The sequence below is a fragment of the Primulina tabacum genome, chromosome 9 (genome assembly GCF_025594145.1).
Source record: "Primulina tabacum isolate GXHZ01 chromosome 9, ASM2559414v2, whole genome shotgun sequence".
In the NCBI taxonomy this organism is placed as follows: Eukaryota; Viridiplantae; Streptophyta; class Magnoliopsida; order Lamiales; family Gesneriaceae; genus Primulina; species Primulina tabacum.
The window spans coordinates 38,363,455-38,372,354 of NC_134558.1; the positions used below are offsets into that span (position 1 = coordinate 38,363,455).

Here is an 8,900-nt window from a genome sequence, read left to right on the forward strand (position 1 = left end):
TCCGTTGTAGTCTAGTTGGTCAGGTTATTCGGCTCTCACCCGAAGGACCCGGGTTCAAGTCCCGGCGTCGGAAGGAGTAGTTTTTATTTTTTAAAATTTTGTAATCTTTCCTTTCGGCTTTGTTATTTTTCAGGGTTTATATTCGTCAATCAGTGAGCACCCTCTCACCTCTAGTCTATGGAACAAAAACCCTAATTTGCTAACACAGAAGAAGGATAACTGCAAATTCGCAACCCGTTTCTCTCTACGCCGCGACCGGAGGTGCTCATTATGGTATATTTTAGTTCTCTTGTATGTTTTTTGTTTCTGAATTTGTTAAAACTTTGATCCCTGAAAATGGCCGCAGGCTTCAGAGAAGAAGCTGTCCAACCCAATGATAGAGATGAAAGTTCAGAAGCTCGTCCTCAACATCTCTGTCGGTGAGAGCTGTTATCGCCTGACACGCGCCGCCAAGGTCACACATTTGTTGTCCAATATATTTGAATTATTCATCAAAGTTTCATTGTATTCTTACTCAAGTTTGAATTTTGATTTGTGTGACTTAAGGTTTTGGAACAGTTGAGTGGTCAAACACCCGTCTTCTCCAAGGGTATTGAATTATGAAGGCGATGCAACTTTTGGAGAGCGGGTTGAAGGTGAAGGAGTATGAGCAGCTGAGACGCAATTTCAGTGAAACTGGATGCTTCGGATTCGGTATTCAGGAGCATATTGACCTTGATATCAAGTAAGTGTTATTTCATTTATCTCTAATTTGAGGCTGAAATGATTAACTTCTTTCTTTTTCCTTATGGATCATCTTTGCATCAGTTTTGGTTAGTTATTACTGGAACCGGTGATGGTCAGACTGTCACAGGGCTATATTATCTTGTGCAAATTGTCCTGTCATTTGCTTATGTTCAGTGCATGTATGCCAACAATGCCTGTTATTTCACTTCATTTTGTTTTTGTGGTAACTGTTTCCCAGATGCTTGAAACCTCAGTTTGAGAGGACGTGGAGAGTTGAAAATAATAGGACCTCTAACTCTAAGACAGGATTGGAAGGATTGGTGTTGCTTGTAATTTGTAAACCAATGAAATTTACTATGTTTATTTCATGTCATTGATGTTGTTGTCTGATTACTTTTATCTGTTTCTTTCAACATTTTTAACGGAAAACCATGTAAAGCAGCTGTGTATATTTTTTCTTTGATGTGGACAAGTACCAGTGCTATGTACTGAAATATCACACTGTTTAACGTCACTGATTACAGACTTACAGCTTATCTTTTATCTTTGTTCGAAGGGGCATGTTTCATTTTTTAGTTGCATGAGATTTTGTGGCTAGAACGTTGATTTAGGTTTGAAGTGTTTGATGATAACCCATCGATTGCTATGTATTTTTCATCACTTGCTGATTGTTCAAATTGAATTATAAGACTCTGATACTCAATTTTATCCATGACCTATCATTGCAGGTACTACCCTTCTACTGGTATATATGGTATGGACTTCTATGTTGTTCTAGAACGCCCAGAATACCGTGTGGGTCACCGTCGAAGGTGTAAATCTCACACCGGAATAAGAGGGATTTCAAAACCGTTTAGGCATGAAAATGTGCAGTTGATGAGAGCTTAAAAAATTTGATAGGTACTACTCATATCATCAACGTGGTTAAACGTGCTTGACTTTGGACAATTATGAGTCGGGTAATCCCCTAAGATGTTTCTCAGGGTCCGTGTGAGTGAGGATATAAGCACACTGGAAAGACTCGTACTGGTACAGTGAGAACAATCGTTGAATCTGAGACGTTATATTTTTTTTAGCGAGTTAAGGAAAATAAATAGATGCTAGCTATATCAAAAAATATATTTAATCAAGAATAATAAAGACGAGATTGAATCCATGTATTTGGCCCATCAGGAATGTTGAAATGAAATGCAATTTGGTGAAGTATTTTTTTCTTTTATGTTTTGATCTTCTTTGAGTTTGAAGTTATTTTTTCCATGTTGGCGTTTGAAGGAGTTGGATGGTGAAATACTATCAATCACGCTAATTATCATTGAGATAGTGATAATGATAAAACTTTGCTACAATCATAACAGTAAACTAATTTTAACTTTGACCATTTTCTATCTTTTCCCCTTGGATATATACTTCGCCGATATTGGCATTTGTGTACTAGCCAAGTACTGAAAATCCCAATTCAATTGCATGATATGTCTAGCGATAATAAAACATTTGAAAGAATGTTTGTTAATTTGCTAACCAAACACAAATTATAGCACTTTCCGTTCTGAAACCCCCAAGAATTCCCATATGATCACTAGACCGACTAGGTAGTAGGACCAAATTTACAGTACCAGTTGAAACCCCAAGGTTATTCACGTAAAACCAAACAATTTGAGTGGCTGAGAATTGTCAAATTAAGGATAAAATATAATGTATCTTACATGTGATAATCAAACAGTTAAGGTAATAACACCAAGAAAGATGTGCGTCATACCTACCGAAAAAGAACTCTCATATTCATGTTATGTTAAATCAACTTTTATAAAGACAAAGCATGAGCTAGCCCAATAAAAAACATCACATGAATCTCCAATCTCACACATGAATTAATAGTCAAATTTTGATTCTAAATCATGCTATCCATATCCAGTCCATGATTGCAAAAATCCAGAAATGTCTCCATCAAACTACTCTTTTATGTTCATTCCAAGATTCCCAACTAGTTATTGCTGTAACCACTTCATTAAATTATATATTCTACATATCCTATAAGGTATGATCAAAATCAAATGTCTGTCTCTGAAATCTCATCCCCAGCTCAAATCTTGGCCCATTCCTCACAGAGGATTCAGTTGGTGTCCAAATCTGTATCCCAAAGACTACTTTCCAAGTTTTATGATGTTTCAGAATTCAACTTTGATTACACACAAAGTGCGCTGTGGTCTCCTCCCGTGCCAAGAGGCGCTTTCTTAGCCTCGCCGGGCCGGATTTTCACCGAACAAGATATGGTGGTTAAGCTAAGAAGAGCCCTGGAAGCTCATCAGACACGAAGATCCAGGCTTTCTTTTAATGTCAGCATACGCTACATTTATTTTTTCTTCGTTTTCTTCAACAGAAAATGCAAGAAAAGTAACTGGAGAAAATGGTGTTATGTTAATGTAATGGATTTTTGCGACTTTTCGCAGGCATGTTTGTGTTCTCCAAAGAGATGCTGATGATAAAAATTTAAGAAGTCGGGCATACATAATTTTAGCTATATTCTGTGTACACCATATTTAAGTTTATAGGAATGAAAATTTACTCTGCACGTAACTTCTGTCAAGAAATTCGAGATGAGTGTACTAGAATTGAGAAAGTATCATTGTATTTGTTGAGGGATTTATGATGATTGTTGGGGTCAAGCCTGAGGTTAGAATCGAGACAAGAAACAACAAAAACCATAAAGTTTAGATCGTACATACTAATAATATCCAACTTTAATGCATTAATGATCCATGTGAAATATCCGTATAGATTATATTAGTATATGCTTGGAATGTGCCAATGTGGAATCTAGTCTATTTGCGATTCATCAACAAACCAGGATGTGACCCAAGGGGATAATGTGGATTTCAATGTAAAAGAAATTACTTTTTCCAGGTGTGGTGATGAAAAACTTATATTATAGACATATTTTTTCAAAACCTGCACTAAGATATATCCTTTTGTTTTTTTTATGCAAATGGCTGTTAACCAAGCTTGCCTTTGGCCTCTGCCAAGTCGCCCTTGCCTTGCTAATACCGTAGAAAAATTTGGATACCTGTTCAAAGTTTCTACGCCAAAACTGTAATGAATTCTTTTAGCAATATGAATCAACCATAATATTAAAACGATCACGCCAATCCTTGTATCGAAACTATCTAAGATTTAAGAGTTATGTAAACATTAGATTTTTAATGCACCGTACCCAATAATTCTCGATAAATGAGACGCTTGGATGCAATAGGAGATAACGAGCTGAATTCACAGTGGACTCAAGAGTGAATGAAATACTTTGGAATTTGAATGGCCGCACAACTGCAAGACCGTGCTAGTTAAAGTTCCAAGTATAATTCTCTCAGAACTGCTAAGAATCTAGCCTGCAGTAATCCCACCAGACTTTACAGATGCGTCTTTTTTGCGTAGCCTTTCCTTTAGCCAAAAGACTGACCCCACCAGCACAACCCCTCCTCGCAGGACGTTCTGCACTTGGACCAAAGTTAATTTGCATCTGTCATGTCATTTTCACAAGCAAAAATTTTCAAAATGGCAAACCAAATCCAAGTACAACAAAACCCCAAGTGTCTATCTACTTTTGTTTACGACGATGAAACCCACGGTTGTAACCATTTGATACACATAGTAAACTAATCAAAATTTGTTCATATTAGTTTTTTAAGTTAGTAGGTGCATGTTTTTCATTGTTTTGGACAAGTTTGATGTTTTACTGTTACTTTTGTAGTTATAGTCATGTCTCATTTTATTTGCTCATACATGTCTGATGTATTTGTACTTGAACACTTTTGATCTATGAATTTATTTTTACTGGAAAAAAAACATTAAACATTGCAACATAAGGTACCTGAACAACCCAGTTGGATCCGAATTAGAAAGATTAAGTTTTGGAGTAAGGAAGATGATTGTTTTCATTGACTCACCGATGAGTACAGTTACAAGTATATATACACAAAAGAACAAATGAACTAATGACACCTGGAATAAGTTTGTTACACAGTTGAAACTATCCTAACTATATTACAAGATGACAAATTAAATCAAACTCCCTCATGTGCACATTGGGCTGCTGATCTTTTATTGTTATCTTCAACTTTTCCCTGCAAGCACAGCGTGGGAAGAAGTTCAACGCGAAGCTTGGTTCTGTAACGATGAAATGAAAGAGCAGACAATGGTTTAGTCAATACATCAGCTGCTTGATCCAAAGATGGAACATGTTGCACAGACAAGACTTTGGACAAAACTTTTTCACGGACAAAATAAAGATCAAGTTCCACATGTTTGGTACGAGAATGTAGAATAGGATTGGCACTTAGTGCAATTGCACTGTTATCACACCATAGGATTGGGGTACTGGATAGAGGAACACATAACTCCTTGAGAAGTGACTGAATCCAAATCAACTCAGAAGTTGCATTTGCCATGCTTCGAAATTCTGCTTCTGTACTAGATCTAGCAACAACATGTTGCTTCTTTGAACTCCAACAAATGGGAGAATTACCTAGAAACCAACAAAAGCCGGATGTGGAACGCCGATCATCGGGATCACTACCCCAATCTGCGTCGCAATAACCATGCAAGCCAAGACGAGAAGGAGCAGACAACTTAATACCATATTCAAGTGTACCATTTAAATACCTCAAGATACGTTTAACTGCCTTTCAATGTGAGTGTAAAGGAGTGTGCATGAACTGACACACCTTATTGACGCTGTAAGCAATGTCGGGTCGTGTAATGGTTAAATATTGTAAGGCACCCACTGTGTTTCTATAAAGTGTAGCATCTTCAAAGAAATCATCACCATGAGAAGATAGTTTGAGACCCGAAGTCATTGGAGTTGGTAATGGCTTAGCATGATCCATTTTCGTTTTCACCAGCAGCTCTTTAATATATTTTGTCTGTTTAAGAAAAAAGGCATTTGCAGAAGGCTGAGACACCTCAATCCCCAAGAAATAAGATAGAGAACCCAAATCTCGCAGCTCAAATTGATTATTCAATTTCTGAATCACTGTTTTAACTTGACAGAGATCACTTCCAGTAATAAGTATATCATCAACATAAATAAGGATGTAAATCGCAGAGTTATTGATGATCTTAAGAAAAAGGGAAGCATCCGCCTTAGAAGCAAGAAAACCCATGGCTTGAAGAGCAGTTCGAAGTCTATCAAACCATGCTCGTGGGGCCTGCTTAAGGCCATAAATTGCTTTGTGCAGTTTACCCACAAGTGGTTGCTTAGCATTTTGAATTTCAAACTCCGGCGGTTGTTGCATATATATATCTTCTTCTAGATTTCCATGAAGAAAAGCATTGTGAACATCTAACTGCTGAACAGACCATCCTTTGGACGCAGCAAGAGTAAGAATGATTCGAATGGTAGTGGGCTTTACCACAGGGCTGAAAGTTTCATTGTAATCAAGGCCAGCAGTTTGGGAGTAACCCTTGGCCACTAATCTTGCTTTGTAGCGAGCAACAGATCCATCAGTGTTGGTCTTGACCTTAAAGACCCAGCGGCAGCCTACGATATGAACATTAGAAGGTTGTTCGACTAAAGTCCAAGTGTTGTTTTTCAGCAATGCATTATACTCGGAGGTCATGGCATTAACCAATTCAGGATGAGATTTCGCCTCCTGTACAGTGGAAGGTTCACAAGAAGCATAATGATTAGTTAAAAACACTCTAGGCTTAAAAACTCCTACCTTGGATCGAGTAGTCATTGGGTGAGTATTCACACAGGGAATGGAGGATCTATCATTAGAATTAGAAGAAGGAGAGTGAACTGGGCTGGAATCAGATGCAGGAGAAATAAAAGGATCGGGTGTATATTCATGCTCTTGAGAACTTGTACATGGAGAAGGGAGAATAGAGGATGGAGAAGTGAGTGAAGGAAGATATAAGGACGATGACTCGATGGATTGATCAGGTTGAACCTTATCAACAGATTTATGAGCAAAAAGAAAGAAAGACTCATCAAATGTAACATTCCGAGAAATGTAAATCCGACCATCCGAACTTAAGCACTTGTACCCCTTGTGCTTTTCACTGTAACCAATGAATGTGTACACGGAGTAGAACGAAAATTTAATTTATGTATGTTATAAGGACGAAGACAAGGAAAGCATCTACACCCAAACACTCGAAGCAATGAATAATTTGGTTGTTTTTTGAACAAATAGTAAGTAGGTGTATCATTTTGAAGAACAGGTGTTGGGAGCATGTTAATGAGATATACTGCTGTGAAGAAGGCATTATCCCAAAAATCAAGAGGCATGGATGCTTGAGCAAGAAGGGACAACCCCATATCAACTATGTGTCTATGTTTTCGCTCAACCACCCCGTTTTGCTGTGAAGTATGAGGACAAGACAATCTATGAAGAATACCATGAAGCTTAAGTAATGAAGTTAAAGCTCTAAACTCACCTCCCCAATCTGTTTGTAGAATTTTTATTTTGGCATTGAATTGAACCTCAACTTGGGTTTTAAAATCTGTGAACACTCGGAAAACTTCAGACTTAAATTTGAGAAAGAAAATCCAAGTGTATCTGCTGTAAGCATCCACAAAACTCACATAATATCTATATCCATTGGTGGTAATCGTGTGTGCTGGTCCCCAAACATCGGAATAAACTAGTTCAAGTGGTTCAGAATAAACAGTTTGTGAGGATGAGAAAGGCAGCTGATGATGTTTTCCCAATGCACAAGCAGAACAAAAACGTAAGTTATCATTTCTTGAAAGAGGAATATTACATTTGGTCAAAACTTGCTTAACAACATCTAAGGAAGGATGACCTAATCTAAAGTGCCATTGATCTAAAGTGTGCGACATTTCTTGTGGAGACTGAAGCAAAGGTTGAGGATGCTTTGGGCTAAATTCAGGACCTGAAGTGTGGAGATAAGCAGCTGGTTGAGGAGGAGGATGAATTGGCATTCCCAGATTGAATCTATAAAGTCCTTCATGCAAAGTCCCTCGTAGAAGAGGTGCTTGAGTTGCTAGGTCCTTCACGACACATAACTGAGGATGGAATTCAAAAAAGACATTATTATCTGACGCAAACTTACTTACACTAAGTAAATTTTTGGTAATAAGAGGAACTCGAAGCAAATTATTCAGAAACAAGGTGCGAGATGATGAAAGTGGACGATATTTAGAAAGACCAACATGTGATATTGACAGACCTGATCCATTACCCATGTGAACCTTACCAACGCCTGAGTATTCTGATCCAAGAGTTAAGTTTGAAAGCTCATTGGTCACATGGTGCGAAGCTCCTGAGTCAGGAAACCACCATTCATCATTCATATTTTCAGAACCTGTAGTGGCCATGGCTGCTACTGGTGAAGTATTGAAAGATCTGTTATAGAAATTCTGATTAGTAGACTGAGCTCTCATGGATTTGGGAACAAAATCTTTGTCAAATCGATAGTAACACTTATGTGCAACATGACCATCAATCCCACATATTTGACACACGGGACGACCACTATTGTTGTTCCATCCTCGTCTTCCACCACGAGTACTTCTGCCACGGCCACGACCACGAGGTAAGGAATCCGAGCGAAAATAAGAGTGATCATTTTTTTTGTGTGAGGAGAGAACAGCAGCATTCACAGCAGGTGGTGTGTTGTCCAAAGTAAGATTGAAGGATTCAATCCTTCCTTCATGGGCTAATAAGAGAGCTCCAACCTCTAAGACCGAAAGAGCTTCCACATGAGATGTCACATGGACAACAACTGAATCAAACTCAAGGCCTACACCGCCTAGGATGTGAAGAATTTGGTCTTCCTCAGGAATAGAATGCCCACAGGCAGCAAGAATATCGATGTACCCTTTCATCTTTGCTGAGATAATCTCGCATATTCATGGTTCCTTTCTTTAGTGTTTGTAGTTGCAATTTGTATTGCATAACTCGAGCTTTAGAACGAGACGCAAAGAGTCGTGAGACTCGCAACCAGATCTGCGACGAGGTTTCACAGCCGATCATTTGGCTTTGGACGCCTTCGGTCATAGAAGCTAAAAGAAAGGAAAACAAAAGTTGATCCTGACGGCACCAAGAGACATAGCTCGGATTTATAAAATCTACCGTTTCTTCAGTAGTTAACATCTTCGAAGGAATGGGTGGGGTTTCGAGAATGAAGATCTCTAACCCCAAACCACGAATTAC

The 8,900-nt window shown here is 38.3% G+C and overlaps 1 long non-coding RNA gene, 1 other non-coding gene and 1 pseudogene across 2 annotated transcripts; all 3 read left to right on the forward strand.

Moving 5' to 3' along the window:
• TRNAE-CUC (transfer RNA glutamic acid (anticodon CUC)) lies at window positions 1-73 on the forward strand. The gene has a single exon. It is a non-coding gene; the product is annotated as a tRNA-Glu (tRNA).
• A 59-nt stretch (window positions 74-132) lies between these two features.
• On the forward strand, window positions 133-2,064 carry LOC142555938 (large ribosomal subunit protein uL5-like; annotated as a pseudogene).
• Window positions 2,065-2,074: 10 nt separating this feature from the next.
• LOC142555939 (uncharacterized) lies at window positions 2,075-3,389 on the forward strand. Its single transcript, XR_012822474.1, has 2 exons — window positions 2,075-3,059; window positions 3,174-3,389. It is a non-coding gene; the product is annotated as an uncharacterized LOC142555939 (long non-coding RNA).
• Window positions 3,390-8,900: the final 5,511 nt, after the last annotated feature.